The following is a 25841-nucleotide window of genomic DNA, read 5'->3' on the forward strand; positions in this document are numbered from 1 at the left end:
ACTTGTGGATGTAGCCCAGTCCATCACATAGACCGTGCTTCCCACAATGACTCCATCTCACTTCACGCTGCCTCGGAAAAGCAGTCAACATAATCAAAGACTTGTCTTGCCCCTGTCAATTGGTAGGTTTTTGACTTTAGGATGGGAAAGCTTGGGATCCAAAAACCTGTCTTAATTGATGGGATGGTGGTTGAGATAGTCAACAAGCTCTTGGGTGTGAACATCTCTGAAATTTGTCCTGGGCTCAGCACATTGATGCAATGAAAGCTCATCAATGCCTCTTCATCTTTAGAATAATGAGGAGATTCAATATGTCAATGAATACTCCATTAAACCTCTATACAGTAAAGAGCATAGTGAATAGTGGAGAGCATATTGACTGGTTGCATCATGACCTGGTTCAACAACTCGAATGCCCAGGTTTGAATGGCACTGAAGAGAATAGAAGATGCTGCTCAGTCTCTCAATGGTACTGACTTCCCCATTATTGAAAGGATCTATAGGATGTGCACTCTCAAAATGACAGCAAATATCAGCAAAGAGCCACACTCTAATTTTGTTACTATCATCAGCACCATGACCAGTAATTTCAAGATCAACTTTTTCCCAACCATCAGGCTCTTGATTACCACTCAGCAACTATAATCTTCTATGGACTGTGTCCTTGGTGCATGGTAAACTTGGGATTTTGCACTATTATGGGTCACCTAGCATTACAGTTATTAATTTTTGATTATTACATGTTTATCTGTGTGTTATTTAATTTATGGATCTGTTCAGCTGCAGCAAGCAAGAATTTCATTGCTCTGTCCGGTACATATGACAATAAACACATCCTGACTATTACCATACTTCCTGGTGCAATCGATCTGCCATGCCGCACACCTCTGGGAAGTAGGCAGAACCTTGATCACCTGTGGGAAACCGATAAATAGTCACCGGGAAATAACACAAACTTCACGTAGAAGTACCAGAGGGCTGGACAAACAGGGCGACTGGAGCTGTGAAGGCAGCTCTATTAGCTGCCCCAGTGCACAGTCCAGTAAAAAAAAGTATGATCTCATGCTTTAACAAAGGCAGGATCCATGAAGAGAAGGCAGTACAAACTATAAGGAATACGGTTGGAGGGGTGGGATTGGATACATGCTGGGAATGTGATGGGTGGTTAACTACTGCTGCAAGCTGAAAAAATCAATGATCTGTCTCTTTGGAGACTGGGTGCCCTCATTAATGCACTAATGAGGAACAAATTGAGTATTCTGCACAGACCAGCAGCAGTAGTAATATTTGTCAGGACAAAGCATATAGTTTGAGTGTTAGCCTCTAACGTAGCATTTTTTCAGAGAGTGTAAGGTTAATATCATTTAGTTATTCTGTGAATAAATAAGAACATCTTTTTTTTAACAGATATTACATTTGAAAATCTCATTGTAGCCAATCTTTTCATGTTGCGTAAGTGTGAGGAGCTGCCACAAAGAACAAATGTCCCACTGAAAAATGATAAGGTAAATGAACGTTTAGGCTTTCAAAATATGTGCAAAATAGCTATGTTGTTGTAAATCACATTAACATAGAGCAGGGTTAATATAATTTCCAGCGAAGGGTTAATATGATCCCCACTAACATGGTTTTTATTTGTTTTCTGAACAGGTTTCTAACCACCCTCATAACAACCACCCCTCCAAGCTCACTTATTGCTCTTTTCAATATAACCTGTCATTCAGTGGACATCAATCTCTATCAACCAGGACTCTTGCCAAACATTCATTCCCTTGATCACATCCTCACATACAAACCAATAAACCAAACCTCAAACATGCATCTCAGTCCTCCTCTTAATGTTCCTTCTTAGTGTCTTCCCCTTATAATCCACATTTTCCTTCTTTTGCTGTGCATTCATTGGCAAGAGTTGTTTCTGCGTGATGACCAAGTTTTTGAAGATGTAGCAATCCATCATGCCATGAGATAAACTATTTCTGTCACACTGGGATGCACTTTGATTGCGGTCTTGGCATCAACAAATGTTGCTTCAACAATCTGATGCTGATCTTCATAATATTTCAGGACTGTAAATGCAAACATTCTTCTTTGCTCACACAGTGAAAATCCAAGAGTAAAGGTTAATTGTCTCATAAAAGCTACCATTGCTGTGGCGTAATTGTTGCACATCCACGAGATGAGTGCGTATTGTGAAGGTTCCGGGGTCCTTATTGTATTCACCATAAGGATCTTTTTTGTTATGGTCTCATTCAATTGACAAATGGAGTGAGTAAAATCTTATGTAGTTCTGGTCAAACTCTGTGTTATGCTTTCACATGGAGAGACAACATGCTGGAATGACTAAAGGGGTCAGGTAGCATCGCTGGACAACATGGAAAAAGAAAGCTGGAAGGTTGAAGGGACAGGAGAAAGCATGGCAGGTTATAGGTGAATACAAGTGAGGTAGGAGTTGATAGGCAGATGGTTGGACAAAGACCAGAGATAAACGCACACAAGATGCAAATCAAAAGGATTAGAGAATTGTGAATGGTGTAGCTAGTGGATTGACGAGGTGTGGATTAGAGTCATAGAGTCACAGAGTGATACAGTGTGGAAACAGGCCCTTCAGACCAACTTGCACACACCAGCCAACACGTCCCAGCTACACTAGTCCTACCTGCCTGCGTTTGGTCCATATCCCTCCAAACCTGTCCTATCCATGTACCTGTCTAACTGCTTCTTAAATGTTGGGATAGTCCCAGCCTCAACTACCTCCTCTGGCAGCTTGTTCCATCCACCCACTGACCCTTGTATGAAAAAGTTACCCCTCAGATTCCTGTTCAATCTTTTCCCCTTCACCTTAAATCTATGTCCTCTTGTCCTCGATTCACCTACTCTGGGTAAGAGACTCTATGCATCTACCAGATATATTTCTCTCAAGATTTTATACACCTCTATAAGATCACCCCTCATCCTCCTGCACCCCAGGGAATAGAGTTCCAGCCTACTCAACCTCTCCCAATAGCTCAGACCCTCTAGTCTTGGCAACATCCTCGTAAATCTTTTCTGTACCCTTTCCAGCTTGATAACACCTTTCCTATAACATGGTGCCCCGAACTGAACACAATACTCTTAATGCAGTCTCACTAACATCTTATACAACTGCAACATGACCTCCCAACTTCTATACTCAATACTCTGACTGATGAAGGCCAATGTACCTAAAGCCTTTTTGACCACCTTATCTACCTGCGACTCCACCTTCAAGGAACCATGCACCTGCACGCCTAGATCCCTCTGCTTTTGATGTAATTGTTTAGGATTGTAGTTGGAGGAGGCGGGGAGGGGAGAGATAGATGCAAAAGTCAGTCAGGGTGCAGAGAAAGGGGTTAGGGGGGTAGGGGGGTTATGGAGGAGAAAGCAGAGGGGAGGAGACTTTATAGAGGTTATCGAATATTAGAGAATTTAATGGTAATACCGTTGGGTTATAAGTTACCCAAGCACAATATGAGATGCTGTAGCAGACTGCTCAATGTGCACTCAACATTATTTGGTACACCATGCTTTTAGTTTAGCTAGGTTTAATTTAATTTATTGTCACGTGTAATGAGGTACAGTGAAAAGTTTTTGTTGCCTACTATCCAGTCAGTGGAAAGAGTATACATGATTACAATTGAGTCATTTACAGTGTACATATACATGATCAAGGGAATAAAGTTTAGTGCGAGATAAATTCAAATTAAAGCACTTTATTCATCCCCAAGGGGCAATTTAAAAGGGCGCATTATAGTAGCTAAAGTTCTTTATGTTTAAAACTCTTATTAATTTTATGTCTGTATTCCTTTTTTATGTGCTGCAAAATGGCAAGAAGCATTTCACTTCACTACACCTAGGTGTATGTGAATGTGACCAATAAAATACCTTTGACCTTTGACATTTGATCAAAGATAGGCTGAGGGTTCCCAATGTGGTAAATAGTGGCTCAAGACCATTTCTCTAGTTGTTGATAGGATGGTTCAGTTGCCCGATAACAGCTGGGAATACACTGTCCCTGAACCTGGCGGTATGCGTTTTCACATTTCTTTCCCTCTTGCTGATGGGAGTGGGGAGAAAGAGGGAGTGACAGGCTGAGACTGAGTTGGAGGATCAGCCATGATCATATTGAATGGCGGTGCAGGCTCGAAGGCCGAATGGCCTACGGCTGCACCTATTTTCTATGTTTCTATGAGACACATCCTTGATGTGCTTTGACGGTGGTCTTTCCACGGCAGCGTAAGTGTAAATGGAGTCAATGGATGGAAGGTTGGTTTGTGTGATGGTCTGCGTTGCACCAACAATGTGGAAGCTGATGTTAGTTGTAAAACTTTGCACAGATGTTGCCTGTTGCTTGTCATTCCAGAATTTGGAAGACCTGAGTAGACAACATTGAGGCCTCCCTGCTGCAATGATTAGCAGCATACTTAAGAGCTTTGTTTAGGGTTCCAGCTCCAACCTGGAAGAAGCCAAAATCAACATATTAAGGGCCTCTGTGACCATATAACCATATAACCATATAACAATTACTGCACGGAAACAGGCCATCTCGGCCCTACAAGTCCGTGCCGAACAACTTTTTTCCCTTAGTCCCACCTGCCTGCACTCATACCATAACCCTCCATTCCCTTCTCATCCATATGCCTATCCAATTTATGTTTAAATGATACCAACGAACCTGCCTCCACCACTTCCACTGGAAGCTCATTCCACACCGCTACCACTCTCTGAGTAAAGAAGTTCCCCCTCATGTTACCCCTAAACTTCTGTCCCTTAATTCTGAAGTCATGTCCTCTTGTTTGAATCTTCCCTTTTCTCAAAGGGAAAAGCTGATCCACATCAACTCTGTCTATCCCTCTCATCGTTTTAAAGACCTCTATCATGTCCCCCCTTAACCTTCTGCGCTCCAGAGAATAAAGACCTAACTTATTCAACCTTTCTCTGTAACTTAGTTGTTGAAACCCAGGCAACATTCTAGTAAATCTCCTCTGTACTCTCTCTATTTTGTTGACATCCTTCCTATAATTGGGCGACCAAAATTGTACACCATATTCCAGATTTGGTCTCACCAATGCCTTGTACAATTTTAACATTACATCCCAGCTTCTATACTCAATGCTCTGATTTATAAAGGCTAGCATACCAAAAGCTTTCTTTACCACCCTATCTATATGAGATTCCACCTTCAAGGAACTATGCACGGTTATTCCCAGATCCCTCTGTTCAACTGTATTCTTCAATTCACTACCATTTACCATGTACGTCCTATTTTGATTTGTCCTGCCAAGGTGTAGCACCTCACATTTATCAGCATTAAACTCCATCTGCCATCTTTCAGCCCATTCTTCCAAATGGCCTAAATCACTCTGTAGACTTTGGAAATCCTCTTCATTATCCACAACACCCCCTATCTTGGTATCATCTGCATACTTACTAATCCAATTTACCACTCCTTCAACCAGATCATTGATGTACATGACAAACAACAAAAGACCCAACACCGATCCCTGAGGCACCCCACTAGTCACCTGCCTCCAACCCGACAAACAGCCATCCACCATTACCCTCTGGCTTCTCCCATTCAGCCACTGTTGAATCCATCTTGCTACTCCTGCATTTATAGATTAGATTAGATAGATTAGATATGATTTATTGCCACACAGCCAGGCTGGTGGAAATTTGGGTTGTCTGCAGCGATACAATAATAAAGAACACACAACCACAATAAAACTGTAACACAAACATCCACCACAGCATTCATCACTGTGGTGGAAGGCACAAAATTTGGCCAGTCCTCCTCCATTTCCCCCCTGTGGTCAGGACAAGAGTCCAGAGTCAGTCCAGGATCGGCTCTTCCTCACTGGAGACCGCGGCTTTAAGTTGTTGTAGGCCGCAGGCCGGCGGTCAAGATTTAAAGTCCCCGCCGCAGCCAGAAGCACCGCAGTCTGCAGGGCCGGCGGTCGAAGCTCCCCTCCAGGGGTGATGGTAAGTCCATGCCGGACCCGCGGTAGAAGTCGGCCGCGGGCCGGCAGTGATGGCTTCTTCTTCCCCCGGGTCCCCAACGTGAGATCCCGGGCTGTAGACGCCGTACCAGCTGGAGCTCTGCAGACCGCGGCTTCAGGCTGCGACTTCAGGCTGCCGGCTGCCCCAGGTCAGCGAAACGGAGCGCTCCCCTCCAGCGAGCCCCAGCGAGGGCTCACCCGCTGCACGCCGAGAGTCCACGCTGCGCCCGCCGCTGAAGCCCCGGGCGCGTCTCCGGGAAAGGCCGCGTCGATCCTTGATGTTAGGCCACGGGGGAGGCGACCTGGAAAAACTCGCCTCTCCGTGGAGGAGGCGACCGAAGCGGTTTCCCCCACACCACCCCCCACATAAAACACACAAAGAAACATTAAATACAGACTTTACAAATATCCAACAGTTGAACCTTCTTAACCAACCTTCCATGAGGAACCTTGTCAAAGGCCTTACTAAAGTCCATATAGACAACATCCACTGCTTTACCCTCGTCAATTTCCCTAGTAACCTCTTCAAAAAATTCAAGAAGATTAGTCAAACATGACCTTCCAGGCACAAATCCATGCTGACTGTTCCTAATCAGACCCTGTTTATCCAGATGCTTATATATATTATCTCTAAGTATCCTTTCCATTAATTTGCTCACCACTGAAGTCAAACTAACAGGCCTATAATTGCTAGGTTTACTCTTAGAACACTTTTTAAACAATGGAACAACATGCGCAGTACGTCAATCCTCGGGGACTATTCCCGTTTCTAATGACATTTGAAATATTTCTGTCAGGACCTGGAGACTTATCCACTTTTATATTTTTCAAAAGTGTCAGTACTTCTTTTACTTTGAAACTCATAGTATCCATAGCTACTCTACTAGTTTCCCTTACCTCACATAATTCAATATCCTTCTCCTTGGTGAATACTGAAGAAAATAAATTGTTCAATATCTCCCCCATCTCTTTTGGCTCTGCAGATAGCTGTCCACTCTGTCTCTCCATTTTGGGAAGTCTAACATGGGGGGATCTACACAGTGAATGATCGGGCTCGAGGTACAATTGTAGAGCAGAGGGATCTTGGAGTGCAGGTGCACAGTTCCTTGAAGGTGGAATCACAGTTGCTGTAGATCGGGTGGTCAAAAAGGCTTTTGGCACATTGGCCTTTACCTGGTATTGAGTATAGAGGTTGGGAGGTCATGTTGCAGTTGTATCAGACCTTAGTGAGGCCACATTTGGAGTATTGTGTTCAGGTCAGGGCACTGTGTTATTGGAAAGATTTTGACAAACTAGAGACTTTACAGATACATTTTACAAGGATGCAGCAGCCAGGGTCTGGCCTGTGGGAGTGGTTGAGTTGGCAGGGACCCTATTCCTTGAAGCACAGGCAGGAGGAAGAAGGGTGATCTTATAGAGGTGTATAAGATGATGAGAGGGATCTAGCGGGGAGAATATAAGGGAATTCTGATGTACGTTTACTCTCAGCAGACCGACCTTGCCGTGTGGTCTGTGGGTTTGAATTCACATTTACCTGTCGACTGGTCTGAAGTAGTTGACAACAAAATAAACTGCAGATTGAACAGAGCCACAGCTAGTGTTCACCCACTGGCTGGAACTGAAATATTCCCACTGGGGGTGAAGGGCACAGCATCACAGTTACACCAACTCCCCCTTTCTCACATATGTAGCCACATTTTAATATTCAGCATTATGTGTTATTCTTTACATTGAATGCCGGAGAGAGAGAGACTCTAAACTACTGTTAATGAAGATGAAAAATAACAAATTAATACATCTACACTTGCTGTGTTTACCAGCGTGGATAGATAGAGCAGCAAGATGGAATCAGTGCTCATTACAGATGTGATTCATTGTGGATACTGAACTTGTGTTAACCCTTTAAAGTCCAACATTTGAAATTAAAATAACAAAGGTTTTACCTCTCCCTCTAGACCAGGCCCTCGTGTCCTGCCAACATCCTCGTAAATCTTCTCTCACCTCAGAAACAAAATGCTGGAGTAACTCAGCGGGTGGGTCAGGCAGTATCTCTGGAGAGAAGGAATGGGTGACATTTCGGGTCGACTGTAACATGGCCACCCAGTGTCTATAATCAATGCTCTGTCACATGAAGGCTAATGTGCCGAAAGCCTTTTTGACCACCCTATCTACCTGTGATTAGATTAGATTAGATATAATTTATTGCCACACAGCCAGGCTGGTGGAAATTTGGGTTGTCTGCTGCGATACAATAATAAAGAACACACAACCACAATAAAACTGTAACACAAACATCCACCACAGCATTCGAGAGAGAGAGAGAGGGAGAGAGAGAGAGAGGGAGAGAGAGAGGGAGAGAGAGGGAGAGAGAGAGAGAGAGAGAGAGCGAGAGAGCGAGAGAGCGAGAGCGAGAGCGAGAGCGAGAGAGAGAGAGAGAGAGAGAGAGACTGATCGCTGGTCACATGTTCTAGGGGCAATTCGGCCATTCAACCATAGCTAATCTATCTCTCCCTCCTAACCCCATTCTCCTGCCTTCTCCCCATAACCCCTGACACCCACACTAATCAACAATCTATGTATCTCTGCCCTACATATATCCACTGACTTGTGGCCTCCACCGCTGTCTGTGGCAATGAATCCCACAGATTCACCACCCTCTCGCTAAAGAAATTTCCTTCCAAAAGGAACATCCTTTAATTCTGAGGCTGGTCCCTCTGATCCTAGACTGTCCCACTAGTGGAAACATCCTCTCCACATCCACTCTATCCAGGCCTTTCACTATTTTGTGAAGTTTTAATGATTCACCCCTTGTTCTTCTAAACTCCAGCGAGTACAGGCCCAGTGCCGACAAACGCTCATCGTGCATATACCCACTCATTCCTGGGATCGTTCTTGTAAACCTCCTCTGGACCCTCTCCAGAGTCGGCACATCCTTCCTCAGATACGGGGCACAAAACTGCTGGACAAGACTCCAAATACGGCCTGACCAGCGCCTTGTAGAGGCTCGACATTTACGGCCTTGTTTTTGTATACAAGCCCTCTGGAAATTTGGTGGCAAGAACAGGAAGGCAGATTATTATCTGAATGATGTCAAGTTGGGAAAAGGGGAGTACAACGGGATCTGGATGTCCTTGTTCATCAGTCACTGAAAGTAAGCATGGAGGTACAGCAGGCAGTGAAGGAAGCGAATGGCATGTTGGCCTAAAGAAATTCCTCCTCTTCTCTTTCCTAAAGGAACGTCCTTTAATTCTGAGGCTGTGCCCTCTGGTCCTAAACTCTCCCACTAGTGGAAACATCCTCTCCACATCCACTCTATCCAGGCCTTTCACTATTCGGTGAAGTTTCAATGAGTTGCCCCTCCTCTCGTTCTTCTAAACTCCAGCGAGTACAGGCCCAGTGCTGACAAACGCTCATTGTAGATTTTACTTCAGAGTCACGTGAGTGACTATGTGAAGAACCCGCTCAGTGCGCATGCGCGGCATTACGCCAGCAGTGCAACAAGCGGCGGCAGCTGGAGTTAGGCTCTCCCGCTGCAATTTAAAAAACGGACCGTTAGGTAAGTACACTGAGGTGTGGAAAGCAGTCTAACGGAGAAGGAGAGTTGTGTGTGTGTTTTCTGCTTATAGAATTGAGTGCACTCAATAAAAAGCTCTCGAAGAGAACTGCCCCCCGCTCAATCTCAGGGGGGCAGCAACAGGCGGCTGGACCACTCATAGAGCTCTCCACCATCCCCGACACCGAGCCAAGCCCAGTCCCGCTAACACCTGAACAGCGGACTGGGAAAAAATCCACCAGGAAAACCAACCGGCCGGTGAGTTCCGATTCGTCGGACGGGGACATGTCTCCACCTAAACGAAGGAGAGACAGCCGCCTGAGCTGCATCCAACAGCTATTGGAGCAGCTCCAGTGGGATGCGCAGAAAGAGTGCTCTCGCGGAGGGAGATCAGGCAACCCCTCCACAGTGTCTTGTGCACTGCCCTCTGCTCCCTCATTACTGGAGGCTAGCATTGGTGACCAGGGCTGTGGCTGGTCTGGAACAGGGGCTGGCGGACGAGATCGGGATTATGCAAGGGGTGCAGGAGCAGGAAGAGCTGCTGGGTGTGGTGGACCGCTATGTAGCAACCCCACGTGCTGGAAGACCGCTGGAACCGAAACTGGCGGCCAGCATAAATCATCTTTCGAATAAGCCCTTGCAGGAGTAGGTGCTAGATCTTTACACAGCACCAGAGAACTGTGAGGCCCTCAGAGTGCTGACTGTGAACAGCCAAATCTGGGGTCACGTGGGGTCACACATGCGTAACTATGAACTCAAGCTACAGCGGATCCTAAGGCTCCTGACGTCGGCCATCACAGCCTTTGCTCGTTCTGTGGACAGCACGGACATGGACACTTGCCAGCAGGATGTACTGGCATTGATGTGCAACACTCAGTTTGAAATTAACAACTTCCGGCAGGAAATCATAAGCCCTGCCCTCAATCCCAAATTTGCTGGGTTATGCAAAGCCCCAGCTGCAGAGACGGACGCTCTGTTATTCGGGAAGGACCTCACCAAAAAGGTAAGGGACATGGAAGAGGCATCGAAATCTTTCAGCCTCATGAGAGCAGGCCCCGGGACGAGCAAACCAAGACCTATAATACCCAAGCGACAGCACCCCACGGCATCAACCAGTCGACGTCCTCAATATGGGACTGGTGAAAGCTCGGGGACCGCATTTTATCCCCAAAGATCTTTTTTAGATCAGGGCCCAGAGCGGACCCCATGGAAAATGCGCCACCCCCCAACATCTCCAGCATGTCAGACAAACAAAGCCTTCAAGGACATGAGAAAACAGAAGAAACGCCAATAACCATGGAGGTAGGTGGGTCTGGTTCCTGCCAGCATATAGAGAGTAAGGGTTCATTACTAACAGGGGGGAGATTACACTTGTTCAAAGAAGCATGGGGTACTGTCACGAGTGACAAGTATATACTCAACAGCATTAGTGGATATAAAATACAATTCATGTCAGGAAAATCGCCGCCTGTTCAACATTGGCCCCAAAGGGTATTTTCTCCCTCCGTCAAAGAGAAACGTGAGGGACAAGCTGAACTGGTGAGACTTATCACAAAGGGGGTCATCGAAAAGACCAAACATGAACCTTTGGAATTTGTATCGAATATATTCACTAAAACCAAAAAAGATGGTGGATGTCGCATCATCATTGACTTAACATCACTAAATAAGTTTGTTAAGTATATACATTTCAAAATGGAGACATTTGTTACTGCCAAACAACTGATTTCCAAAGAATACTTCATGGCAAGCATTGATCTTAAAGATGCTTACTATCTAGTACCCATACACAAGGATCATCGCAGATACCTAAAAATTATCTGGATGGGACAGAAATGGCAGTACAAAGCATTGCCCAATGGTCTAACTTCATCCCCAAGATTATTCACCAAAATATTGAAACCAGCCATGACAATACTAAGAAAACAAAAACATATTGTCATGGCATATCTGGATGATATTCTGATAGTAGGGAAAACGATGGAATTTGCTGTGGCAGCAGTATCAGCTACAAAACAACTCCTCGAAACTCTGGGGTTCGTCCTACATCCAGATAAATCTAAGTTGAAGCCATCCACTATCATGGACTACCTGGGCTTCACAATTAACTCAGTCCATATGACTGTTACCTTTCACCGCATCGACCAATATGTCCCATCTGCTCTAGTCCCAACTGTCTGCATTTGGGCCCTATAAAACTACCCAATCTATGTACCTGTCTAAATGTTTCATAAGCGCTACTCAACTACCTCATTCCAGTACATAGCACCCACCACCTTTTGTGTAAAAAAGTTATGCCTCAGGTTCCTATTAATTCTTTCCCCCCTCACTTTAAACCTATGTCCTCTGATTCTCGATTCCGCTGCTCTGGGCAAGAGACTTCGTGTGTTTTCACAATCGATACCTTTCATGATTTTGTTCACCTTTATAAGATCACCCCTCATCTTCCTGCACTCTAAGGAATAGAGTCCTAGTCTGCTTAACCTCATCCTATAGCTCAGTCCCTTGAGTCCTGGCAAACATTTCCTTTATTCCTTTTGAAGGTGCACATATCACATGAGCCTTAAAAAAATATGGAAGTTGGGATGTAATGTTAAAATTGTACAAGGTAGTGGTGAGGCCAATTCTGGAATATGGTGTACTATTTTGGTCACCTAATTATAGGAAGGATGTCAACAAAATAGAGAAAGTACAGAGGAGATTTACTAGAATGTTGCCTGGGTTTCAGCAACTAAGTTACAGAGAAAGGTTGAACAAGTTGGGGCTTTATTCTTTGGAGCGCAGAAGGTTAAGGGGGGACTTGATAGAGGTCCTTAAGATGATGAGAGGGATAGACAGAGTTGACGTGGATAAGCTTTTCCCACTGAGAGTAGGGAAGATTCAAACAAGGGGACATGACTTGAGAATTAAGGGACAGAAGTTTAGGGGTAACATGAGGGGGAACTTCTTTACTCAGAGAGTGGTGGCTGTGTGGAATGAGCTTCCAGTGAAGGTGGTGGAGGCAGGTTCGTTTTTATAATTTAAAAATAAATTGGATAGTTATATGGACGGGAAAGGAATGGAGGGTTATGGTCTGAGCGCAGGTATATGGGACTAGGGGAGAATACGTGTTCGGCACGGACTAGAAGGGTCGAGATGGCCTGTTTCCGTGCTGTAATTGTTATATGGTTATATGGTTATATGGCATTTGATAAGAGTGTTCCTCCTCTTCACATTTTAGTCAGTGAGTATAGAGCAATATTTTGAAGACAAAGTAAATAAAGAGAGACATTTTTTCGTGTGTTTCAAATACCAAATGTTATATTTGATGTACCGGCTTCCTAGAATTGGCTAAACATTATCTTCAGGTTTTTCCAAAGGGGAGAAAAAAAATCCCCCTTTTCATTAAAGAAACTTTAATATCTCGTACCGAGTTGATTAGTTTCTAAAATATAAGGCAAAATGATTGATTACACGTTTGAATAACATTTGTCAAATATCTGACCAGTTTTTGCCATATTATATTTTTCCCTGGACTTTATTAAGAAACACATTATCAGGCCTGAGCAGGAATGAATGTACCATCGATGAACTGCAGCAATTTTAATCCTCAAATTTATTGCTGATTAAATACAAAGAAATGCAATAGTATTTCATTTGATAGGAGATTTACCAAGTTAATAAAAGCCATAACTGTACAATAAACTATTCCATACACCAGCTTTCTGAGAAAGATGGGGGTTCAGAGCAATAAGGAATTTTTAGGCTGAAATGCAGACATACGATATCTAGAGTGAAAAATAACCAAGTCATCCATCATGGTCAGCCAATGGCAATAACAGACTGCTGATAGGCTGTCAGCCAATGTGTGCTTCAAGGCATTTCCCAGCCAATATTAAACCACGGGTCTTGCTATTAATAAACTTGTGCTGGCTTTAAATAAGCTATTAAAGTCCTGCCAGGTATAACCTTTGTTAAAAGTATTTACTGTTTCAATTTTCTGGCATTTCATCGCCACAGTGCCTTAGGTGGTATGTGGTTGAAATATACCAAACTTTTTTTTTCTCCTGCAAAGTGGCCACACAATGCACTAAATTTTTAAATGGTAAGGTGAATCTGCCAGGTGAAATATCCAGAGATAACTTCACTTGAGTATCTGTTGGTATTCAGATATTATGCACTAGTATTTCATACAGGGGATGTCAATCTTGAATTTGAGGACCATTCCAAAGGGGAATGGCATCATGCATCTGGGTTGTAATTCAGGTCAGTTCAATGGGGTGTGAGCACTCTCTCTTTGTCTCACACACAGACATGTGTGCACACATAAACATGTAAATAATATAGGGAGTTAGGCAAAAGGTGAAGAAGCAGGGTAATAATCTGCAGATTATTCATGGCACCACATATAACCATATAACCATATAACAATTACAGCACGGAAACAGGCCATCTCGGCCCTACAAGTCCGTGCCGAACAACGTTTTTCCCTTAGTCCCACCTGCCTGCACTCATACCATAACCCTCCATTCCCTTCTCATCCATATGCCTATCCAATTTATTTTTAAATGATACCAACGAACCTGCCGCCACCATTTCCACTGGAAGCTCATTCCACACCGCTACTACTCTCTGAGTAAAGAAGTTCCCCCTCATGTTACCCCTAAACTTCTGTCCCTTAATTCTGAAGTCATGTCCTCTTGTTTGAATCTTCCCTATTCTCAAAGGGAAAAGCTTGATCACATCAACTCTGTCTATCCCTCTCATCATTTTTAAGACCTCTATCAAGTCCCCCCTTAACCTTCTGCGCTCCAGAGAATACAGACCTAACTTATTCAACCTATCTCTGTAACTTAGTTGTTGAAACCCAGGCAACATTCTAGTAAATCTCCTCTGTACTCTCTCTATTTTGTTGACATCCTTCCTATAATTGGGCGACCAAAATTGTACACCATTGTACACCAAATTGTACACCATACTCCAGATTTGGTCTCACCAATGCCTTGTACAATTTTAACATTACATCCCAAAGATGCTGCCTAACATGACAGAAATGGGTTGTACTTGAATTGAAGGGGAACCAATATCCATTTAGGCAGGTTTACATACTACTTGGAAGGGTTTAAAATTAGATTGGCAAGGGGATGGGATCAAATGTAGTAGTGGTAGGCTGGAAGGCGGTACAAATCTAAATGACAGCAGGTTCAGTAGACAATTGTGATGTCAGGCGAGAGCACATCAAGGAACAAGGAAAGATGCTTGGATAAATTGTATTTATTTAATTACAAGATGCCTGACAAGTAAGGCAGATGAACTCAGGGTATGGGTAGGGTGTCTTATAGTGCCAGAGACATGGGTTCGATCCTGACTGTGGGTGCTATCTGTACTGAGTTCATACGTTCTCCCCATGACTGTGTGGGTTTTCCAGTTTCCTCCCAGTCTACAAAGACATAAAGGTTTGGAGGTTATTTGGTTTTGGTAAACATTTTAAATTGTCCCTAGTGTGCAGGATAGTGCTCTAGTATGTGGATCACTGGTCAGCATGGACTCAGTGGGCCAAAGGGCCTGTTTGTATGCTGTATCTCCAAACTAATCCCAGATTATTGCTGCCCCATTGTTTTTGCATGACAAAAACCTTGCAACCAAATTATTTTTATCTTTCAGGTTTCAAGATTAATTGTACTCTCCCGGAAGTTTCATTGCCCCTTCATTATTCTTTAGTTCAATAATTGTAACCTCATTTGATGTTCATTCTAACATATCATCTTGATTCTTTATTACCATTTACCCTATTTCTTCTTTATCACTTGGTCTCATTTCAAAACCTTCTAAAGAATTTTAAGCTGCCATAAAATTTTATTTTAAAAAAAATTGTGTTGGTAATTATGAATATAATATTATCAGATTGTTCCAAAAAAATTAGAATTACGAATTCAAGAACAGAAATCTGCTTTCCTTCTGAGTCTGATAAAGTGTTTCGACCCGAAACGTCATTCCTTTTCTCCAGAGATGCTGCCTAACCAGCTGAGTTACTCCAGCAAGTTGTGTCTATCTTCGATGTAAACCAGCATCTGCAGTTCCTTCCTGCACAATCTGCTTTCCTTGTCTGTTTTAAGCCATGATTCCCCATTACCTAAACTATCATACTTCCTCAAATGTCTTCAGCTAATTTTCCTAATTCATGGTATCCTGCAATTAAGTATGAACAATTTACATCCAGTCTAATTTTTCTGTGTTTCCCCACTCTTCATTTGCTTGGCCTTACAAAAAGGTTCTCACAAATGTTCTGCCTTCTATTCCAGCTCCACTTTTGACCTTTTACTCAGTTCCTATTCTTCTGTCATGTGGGTTTTAATCTACCCATTAGTAAACTAGCCCACAAAGGTTTGTTGAGATGTAACCATCTGACCTTGACTAGTTATACCTTCCTCAGAAACCACATAACAGAGATTAATTCCCTAAGCAAATATTTTTTATGGTGGTTTAATGTCAACATTACTAAAAGGTTTTTTTTAACTCCAGATTAAATTTTATAATTTGAATTTAAATTACTTACCATTAGGATTTCTCCTTGTGCCTCTGGATCAATAGTCTTAATTCTAGTCCAATAACATCCATGATGCTACCTTATGGGCCTGTCCCACTTAGGCGATTTTTCAGCGGACTGTCAATTCGCCGGCAGTCGCCTGAAAAACCGGGAACTAGAATGGCGACTGTCAGAGTGGAACACACACACACAAACACATCACAAAGGGGGGGGTCAGGGCAAGCGGGGGGAGGAGTGCTGTCCGAAATTCACACGGTGCAAAGCCAAGGTGATACAGACACACACCACGATGAACAGGAAGTTATGACGGCTAGCACAGTGTACGTCCTTTAAAAGAGGGGGGGAGAAGGGGGGAGAAGGGGGGAGAAGGAGTGGAGACACTTTTAAGAAGCCAGACAACTTTTAATAAGCCAGAGATACACAGCTGTGAAGTTCGGCGGGCATTTAACATTACCGGTTGGTTGTCCTTGGTTCTGAAAACTCGTGCTTACGTTTTTTTTCCCCAATGAGCCAATGAAAATGCCTGGTCAGCAAAGGTGATTAACTAAAACTACCTACGACTACCTCGACTACCTATAACTACATGGCGACCCCACTACAACTGCACCTATGACTACAGGATTATCGATTTTCTACATTTTTAAACATGTTGAAAAATTTGCGGCGACCATACTGAGGCCGCGACTAGTTCCCAGAATGCAGGAAATCCTCGCGACCATGAAGGAGACTCACCAGAGACCTTCAGCGAACATGTGGCGACTATGTGGCGAGCATGTGGCTCGCGGAGAGTCTCCTACACTCGCCTAAAAAGTCGCCCGTGGGACAGGCCCATAAGCCATACGTTTGATGGAAAAAAAAAAGATTGCTCTGGTAAAGTTCAAATAAATACAGCTGAACTGCGAGACGAATCCAAGCAAGTCTAGTATTTTTGGAGTCCAATGGACATTTTATTGCTTTGAAAAATGACCAAACAAATCAAAATAGAAGAGATAAATTTGTTGTCATCCGTTCAATTTTTGTTAGCGGGAAGTGTACAATATCACAAACATTCCCATTGGAAAATATGATGTTGGTTACTAATAGTGGTATTAACCTTCTGAGCAAGGCTCAGAAACCACATCAGAAAATGTATAGGACAAAATGATTCCCAGGGTTATTTGAGCTCTTGATACATATATGTTTTATAAGATTCTACTTCTGGTAATACTCAATGCTATCAAATGAAAGACTAGTAATTTACTAAGTGTCATTTTGCACCAAACACTCAACTGCAGAGGGGAATATTTCACCAAATTGTTCTGTCATAAAATGTCACAATGACTCATCGACTAAATACACTTTTTGGAGACAGCAAACCTCTATAATCATGAAAGCTTATTCTTTGGTTAGCTCAGTTCTGCCAGATTGGTAGTAAATTGTAAATAGTGAATTTTAAGTCTGCGGGCATCATAATACGAGAAGAAGGAGAAATCACCAGGTTGCATGCTCTAATTCTCAATGCAGGTAACCCTGTTAGAAATAATGTGAAAAAGATTATTGTGCAACACTGAAATTAAAGCGAGTTGTGCAATAATTAAAAAAAAGACAGAGTTATTAAATGGGATTAAAATTCTGTTGGCCCTCTTTAGAAGGCCTGAGCGGAGCAAAGTGGGAATGTGATTTGTCACTTTGTCCAGCTGCTGCCCTATCAACAGATGAGAATTGATTAATGCGTATGTGCATCCTGCTCCCTAGATAGGGAGCTCTGAACCTGTCACCACTGAGCAGCCCACAGATAGAGTGAACTGAACAGACACCAATGAGTGACTGCAGATACACCAAACTCATCATATGCTGAACATCTCCGCTCAGTCTGCAAAAACCTACCTGATCTCCCAGTTGCTAAACACTTCAACTCCTCCTCTCATTCCCACACTGACCTTTCTGCCCAGGGCCTTCTCCATTGACAGAGTGAGGCCCAGCACAAATTTGAGTAACAACACCTCATGTTTTGCTTGGGCAACTTACACTCCAATGGTATGAATATTAGACAATAGACAATGGACAATAGACAATAGGTGCAGGAGTAGGCCATTCAGCCCTTCGAGCTAGCACCGCCATTCACTGTGATCATCCACAATCAGTACGTTCGCAATTTCCTGCCTTCTCTCCATATCCCCTGACTCCGCTATCTTTAAGAGCTCTATTAACTCTCTTTTGAAAGCATCCAGAAAATTGGCCTCCAGTGCCTTCTGAGACAGAGAATTCCACAGATTCACAACTCTCTGTGTGAAAACGTTTTTCCTCATCTCCGTTCTAAATGGCTTACCCCTTATTCTAAAACTGTGGCCCCTGGTTCTGGACTCCCCCAACATGTTTCCTGCACCTAGCTTGTACAAACCCTAAATAATCTTATATATTTCATTAAGATACCCTCTCATCCTTCTAAATTCCAGATATGATAGCCCTGCCATCCCTGGAATTAACCATGTGAACCTACGCTGCACACCCTCAAATTTGGAGTCCAAAACTAGAAACAATACAGGAGGTGTGGTATCACTAGGCCCCTGTACAACTGCAGAAGGACCTCTTTGCTCCTATACTCAACAAATCTGTTATGAACGTCAAAATGCCATTCGCTTTCTTCACTGTCTGCTCTACCTGCATGCTTACTTTCAGTGACTGATGAACAAGGACCTCCAGATTTCATTGTACTTCCCCTTTTCCCAACTTGACACCATTCAGATAATAATTTGCCTTCCTGTTTTTACCACCAAAGTGGATAACCTCACATTTATCCACATTAAACTGCATCTGCCATGCATCTGCCCACATTTTAATAGAGGCGAGACAGAGAATACAAAGAATTATAGACCAGTTAGCCTGACATCGGTGGTGCGGAAGGTGCTGGAGTCAATAATAAAAGATGAAATAGCAGCACATTTGGATAGCAGTAACAGGATCGGTCCAAACTGGCATGGATTTACGAAAGGGAAATTTTTTGAGGATGTAACTAGGAAAATGGACAAGGGAGAGCCAGCGGATGTAGTGTACCTGGACTTTCAGAAAGCATTTTATAAGGTCCCATATAGGAGATTAGTGGGCAAAATTAGAGCACATGGTATTGGGGGTAGGGTACTGACATGGAGAGAAAATTGGTTGGCAGACAGGAAACAAAGAGTAGGGATTAATGTTTCCCTCTCAGAATGACAGGCAGTGACAAGTGGGGTACCGCAAGGCTCGGTGCAGGGACCACAGCTATGTACAATATACATTAATGATTTAGATGAAGGGATTAAAAGTAACATTAGCAAATTTGACCTCTAATTTCAAGTAACCCTTGCATTCCCTTTCTCTCTATTCCTCCCCCTTCCCAGTTCTCCGACTAGTCTGATTTTCCTTGTTTACATTTTATCTCTGTTTGCTTTGTTGATACCTTCTCCTAGCTAGCAATGATCTATTCTACATTTTCATTGATCTTTGTCTTGTTTTCACACCTTACACTTCTTTATCTCTGTATCTCCTCTCCCCTGACTGTCTGAAAAAGGATCTTGACCCGAAATGTCACCCATTCCTTCTATTCAGAGATGCTGCCTGTCCTACTGCGTTACTCCAGCATTTTGTGTCCATATTCATCAGACAACTGGATGGGATCACAACTGGATTTGATAATAAATTCTACAACTTCAAGTAACTGGGTCTGTAATAGTAATTCATCTGTGACATTGGCTCAACTTGTTTGTTTACTTTTCAATCTGTTTTTCTTTGTTTCATAGAGCCATAGAGTCATACGGCCCGGGAACAGTCCCTTATGCCCAACATGCACATGCAGACCAAGATGCCTCATAACCCACAAAAGTGATTGCATTTTCTGAAAAAATAATAAAGAAGGTTGATGATATCAGGGTCTAGGATGTAGTCTATGTGGACTTCAGCAAGGCTTTTGATATGTGATGAGGGTGATAGATAGGATGAATCCACTAAGTAATTTCCTAGGGCAAGGGAATCAATATCAATAAAGGGCATGTATTTAAGACGAGAAGGGAAGGATTTAATAAGACCCCGAGGAGCAACATTTTCAAAGAGAATGGTTGGGTATATGGAACAAGCTTCCAGGAAGTAGTTGAGAGGTATAATAACAACATTTGAAAGACATTTGGACAGGCACATAAATAGGTACTTTTAGAGGGATATGACCCAAATTTAGGCAAGTGGGGCCAGCTGGAGAAGGAAACCCACAAGGTCACAGGGCGCACGTATAAAGTCTGTACGGACAGCATCCATAGGCAGGATCAAACCTTTGTCTCTGGCACTGTAAGGCACCAACTCTCCCGCTGTGCCACTGTGCCCCTCACAGTCTGCTCATTTGAATCACCTGATGGTGCCGAGATTTGAAAGGTTTGAACACATAGTTCTATAAATGGTATGAGGTATAATTATTCTGGTGTGTTCCTTCTCATGGACAGTCTCTTGCAGCTGCTGAAATTGCTGCAGGAGAGATGAAAACAGGAAGAATGTAATACACTGATGCAGAAGGTTCAGGACCTTCATATTGTTGTTTCATTTATTCCAATGTGACGAGTTATCAATACATAATAGAAGAATTAGCAAAGAGTGATTTTGTATCAAATGGTTCACCAGAGCAGGTCAGGTATATAAAAAAAACATTAATCTAAAGGTTAAAAACATTGGTTTTGTGGCTTTCTCATTATGATAGGACAGAAATTGTAATGTGTATTGATGTGAAAGTACAAAGTGATATCTGCGGCACAGAAATTCTAAAGCACCTCCGTATATTTGCATAACTAAGCACAAATTAAATCATAACCATTTTTTGTCTGATGGCATAACTAGTTTACACCACATTAGGAATCATGTACCTGATAATTATTATGTTTGGCACCAGTGGAGTGGCTGCACATATGATGCAGAAGACAATTGTCATCTGAGATTCAAGCCTCCCTTACTCTGCTACCAAGGTTCATGGACTGACACATCACAGTGGACGAAGGATAAAAACAGTAGACTAACTCTATCACCATAGTTTGTTTAATACTACTATCAAAATGAGTCCTTCTGGTAATTATATTGATCTGTATACTGTACTCATGAATGGCAATGTTATTGGTATTAGCCTTGAGTTTCACTGTTACAAATCTATCTATCTACTAGACTAAGTGGGACCCGTTGGGTCCCAGCATCACACGGGAGGGCTGGTCACCAACGCAATATTCCACCTCTCCACCAACTCCAATATTGCTTGCCAATGGGGGGGGGGGGGGGGGGGGGACTCTGAGCGAGGTGGTCCAAAATGACGGTCATAGATGGCGGCGTTCTCTCGGAAATCGCAGCACAGTGGGCCAAAAGCAGTCAAGATCAGACTTTTAGTAATATAGATATATAACTAAAACGCTCATCTTGTTATCTGCAGGTATGCGTTGTTTTACTATTTGCGCAAAACGGTACATGATAGCGCTACAATTCTTGCCCCATCTTACTCACCATTGTGCTGTGCTGTAAGTGAAATAAGTTTTGTTCAGATCGATGGTGTATTTTAAAAGTTATTAAGGCAACGGGGAAAAGAGAGGCCGCGCCGATGATCCGGGGCCTTGGCGCTGAGGCTGGGGCAGCATCTGAGGGTGCCGTTGATCCGGAGCCTGGGCGCTGAGGCTGGCTGTCAAGCGATGGCTGTTGTTGCTGATCTAGGCAGGCTGAGGCCGCGCCGAGGATCCGAGGCCTGTGCACTGAGCCTGGCTTTGAGGCCGATGGCTGCAACCTCAAGATCCTAGGGAGGTGAGGAGGGAGGGTGGGGGATTGAGGGAGAGGAGGGGGTAGGGAGAGGGTGGAAAGTAGGTGAGGTGCGGAGGGAGAGAGGGGGAGGAGGGGGAATAAACGGAGAGGAGTGGGGGTGGTTGGGAGTGGGGAATAGAGGGAGAGGAGGGCAGTGTGAGAGTTGAGGAGGGATAGTGGAGAGGATAGGGAGATGAGGAGTGGGGGAGGTGGGAGATTGGATTGGAGTAGGGAGGGGAGAGGAGATGGAGGGAGGGAGGGGCTAAGGGTAGGGGAAAGGAGAGGTTGAGGGAGGGGATCGCAAGGAGGGAAAGGAGCGGCACCCTCGAGATCCTGGGGAGGTGGGAAGGGAGTATGGGGGATTGAGGGAGAGTAGGGGGTAGGGAGAGAGGGGGGTAGTGGGGGAGGTGAGGAGGGAGAGTGGGGGAGGAGGGGGAATAGAGGGAGTGGAGGGCAGTGGGGGAGATGAGGCGGGATAGTGTGGGGGGTAGGGGGAGGTGAGGCGTGGGGGTGGGGGATAGAGGGATAGGAGGGCGGTAGAGAGGGGAGAGGAGTTATGGAGGGAGGGAGGGAGGGAGGGACAGAGGGAGGGAATGACTGAGAGTATGGGGAAAGGAGAAGGAGGGAGAGATGAGGGAGGGATTGGGGGAGGAGGGGGGAAAGAAGAGGGAAGGTGAAGAGGAGGGGGAGGCAGTGCTAGGGCATGAGGGGAAATGAGTCGCGCCTACTCAGCTGGAGGCTATGGGTGAGGGGTGGAATATTGCGTTGGAGGAATGGGTTGTGTTGGGGGAACGGGTGAGTGGTGGTGTATTGTATTGGGGAAAGAGTTGGGTTGGGGGACCAGGCCTCCCATGTAACAGGAACCCAATGGGTCCCACTTAGTCTAGTACACCTTAAAGTTGCATTTTAAGAAGGTAAACGTCATCAGAAGTTATTTAACCAGCAAATGAGTTTCCTGCAAGGAGGCAGAGCAGAATAGAGCATTGCGGTGGAAAAGTTTCAAAAAGTATTGTTTGTTGACTTGTTGAGAGGCACAGCAGCCAAGAAGAGGAAGCAGAGGTACAGCAGTGCAGCCCCATGTGATGAGATGCAAGTGCTGCTTTTGAAGGTAGGTGTTGAGGCTTTGATTCAAGAGGCTGTGGTGACAAGGCTGAAGAGAGGGCAGCAGTATGATAAGGTTTGGTCTTGTAGAAGAACAAACTGCAGGTGTTGGTTTACAAATCAAAGACACAATATCATGGTGTAACTCAGCCGGTCAGGCAGCATTTCTGGAGGACATGGATTTGTGACGTTTCAAGTCAGGACTCACCTTCAGACTGATTGTGGTGGTGAGGGTGGTGTTGATAACTGGAAGAGAGGAGAGTAGGACCAAGCCTGGCAAATGATAGATGGATACAGATTTGGGGGGTGGATAGGCAGATGGATGGACAAAAGGTCATAGATGAAAAGGCTAAAGGTGTGAGATAAAGGAGGGGAAGGGGATAAATGGGTGTGTGTCCATGTGGGACAAAGGGAAGAGAGGTAGAGGGGAAGAAAGGGAAGGGGGGGAGGTTAGGTAAACTACCCAAAATTGGAAAATTCATTGAGCTGTTAGCTACCCAAGCTTAATATGTGGTACAATTCTTCCAGTTTACAAGTAGCATCACTCTGGCAATGGAAGATGTCCAGGACAGAGAAATTGGTATGGAAATGGGAATACAATTTAAAATACTTAGCAAAGGGGAGATCCAGTAGGACTTGGCAAAACAATAGGCCTCTGCTTGGTCTGACCGGTAAAGGAGGCCGCATCGAGAACACCGGGTGCAGTAGATGAGGTTAGAGGATGTACTCATGAACCTCTGCCTTACCTGGAAGGAATGCTGTGGTCCCTGGATGGATGTGAGGGAGGAGGTATAGGAATGACTGTTTAATCTCCTGTGGTTGCAGGGGAAACCGTAACTGGAAGAACAGTGCGCTGGATATCTTACCTAATCTTATCTAAACCCCACCCCACCCTCTTTCCCCCACCTTTTTTCACCCCCATTTTCCTTGTGCCTCACCTGGACTCCACACCCTTTCCTCCCCTTCTGCCTTCATCCCTTCCTCTAGCATCACAGTTCGCACTTATTTTATCTTCTATCCAATTGTTTTAGAGCATACGTGGCTGAGGGGGTAACCCTCTGAAGTGTGCATGAGGGGCATGGATAAAGTGAATATTCAATGTATTTTTCCCAGAGTTGATGATTTTACAACTAGACGGCATATGATTAAGGTGAAAGGAGAGAAATTTAAGAGGGACCTCAAGGCAATCTTTAACTCAGAGGGTAGTTTGTATACGGAATGAACTATCAGAGGAAGTTATAGTAATGGATACCATCAGTCATTTGGACAGACCTATATGGATAGGACAGATTTAAAGGGATATCAGCAAAATGCAGGCACACGAGACTGGCCCATTATGTCAACTTGGTCAGCATGAACAAGGTGGGCTGAACGACCTGTTTCTGTGCTGTACTGTTCTGACTATGTGATTCAATAAATAAGAGCTCTACAATTTTATTTTGTCGAATTTCTGTTATGCTTGTTCACTGTTTACGAATCATCAAAAGGAAGAAGGAAAGTTCTTGGTGGATCAGGAGAAACATTTTCCAGCTTCTTAAAATTTGTCACCACAGAATAGAGTTTTGGCTTGTCATATCTATTTTGCCATGGTAAGCACTCAAGCTTAAGTATAGAGCTCAGTTACGGACATCCAAATGGGCCAAGGGCTGTGGGATGAAAGGGTTTCAACCTTTTTATTAAAATTCATTTAAGGCATGTAGTCTTTGAGGGCTAAACCAGCATTTAATTCTGCCCTTTGCTAATTGCCCTTGAAAATATGATGGACAGTTTATTTCTGTTTATGGAGAAAAAAGAAACTACAGATGCTGGTTTACATAAAATTACACAAAGCGCTGGACTAACGCAGCGAGTCAGGCATCTCTGGAGAACATAGATAGGGTTGGGATTCTTCTTCAGACCAACTTGAAACATCACCTATCCGTATTCTCCAGGGATGGTGCCTGGTCCACTGAGTTACTCCAGCACATCGTGTCTATTTTTCTCTTTGATTCTTTGAAGGATGTATTGATGGTGTATGAGGTAAGGAATGGAAGGGCTATGCAACTTATTAAGTAATCCATGTCTGCATTCAGCAATACTTTAGGAAATATTCAGGCATGGGTCGCCAAGTGGTAGTCAATGACCATTTACAATAAATGAGAGTCTAATTCCCTGCCCTTGACATTTAATGGCATTATCATCACTGAGTCTCCTGCCATTGACCCATCCAACCATACTAGGCACAGAAATACTGTGGACACAAGAGCAGTTCAGAAACTAGATAAACCACAGTAACTTTTCATGACATACAAGCCATAACTCAGGAGTGGGATGAAATTATTCTTCCTCCTTGGATAATTGGAATGCTAACAACATGAGTACCATGGCACGATCTGGCAAAAATCTACCACAGAAATATCCCATGCCTGAGAGCAACCAAAGTCTTTTATATTTTAAAATATTTTAATGTTTTCTTGTCTTGATAACTTGCCATCTATTACTACTTTAAGCCCAAGGTAATCTACTATCATTTTTTTGTACAGATATGCACTTGCCTCAATTAAATATTACGTTGTGTTTGCGTAACTGTCTGTTCATGTCCTCTAATATTTGAAAATGTTCTTCTTTGGTACTTATGATTATTACAAGATCATCTCGATTATATAAACAATGATCCATATCATGCAGTGTCTCATGCATGGTTGCTTGAAAGATCTTTGGTTGTGATTTCAGCACGTAAAGTAATTTAGTATATAAATGAAGTATATGTATTGTTTATCAAATACTGCTGACTTTCCTAGTGTACATCATGTTGAGAATATGATGGACCTATCTTGGTAAAATCCTTGACTACTTTTATATGTAATTCCTATGAAATAGACAATGCATACTGCTAAAA

General features: G+C 43.6%; 1 long non-coding RNA gene across 1 annotated transcript; it reads left to right on the forward strand.

Moving 5' to 3' along the window:
* Positions 1-8863: 8863 nt before the first annotated feature.
* On the forward strand, positions 8864-24820 carry LOC116976044. The gene is made up of 4 exons (XR_004412865.1): positions 8864-8874; positions 10905-10909; positions 14995-15002; positions 24794-24820. It is a non-coding gene; the product is annotated as an uncharacterized LOC116976044 (long non-coding RNA).
* Positions 24821-25841: the final 1021 nt, after the last annotated feature.

Source organism: Amblyraja radiata, chromosome 1 (genome assembly GCF_010909765.2).
Source record: "Amblyraja radiata isolate CabotCenter1 chromosome 1, sAmbRad1.1.pri, whole genome shotgun sequence".
NCBI lineage: Eukaryota > Metazoa > Chordata > Chondrichthyes > Rajiformes > Rajidae > Amblyraja > Amblyraja radiata.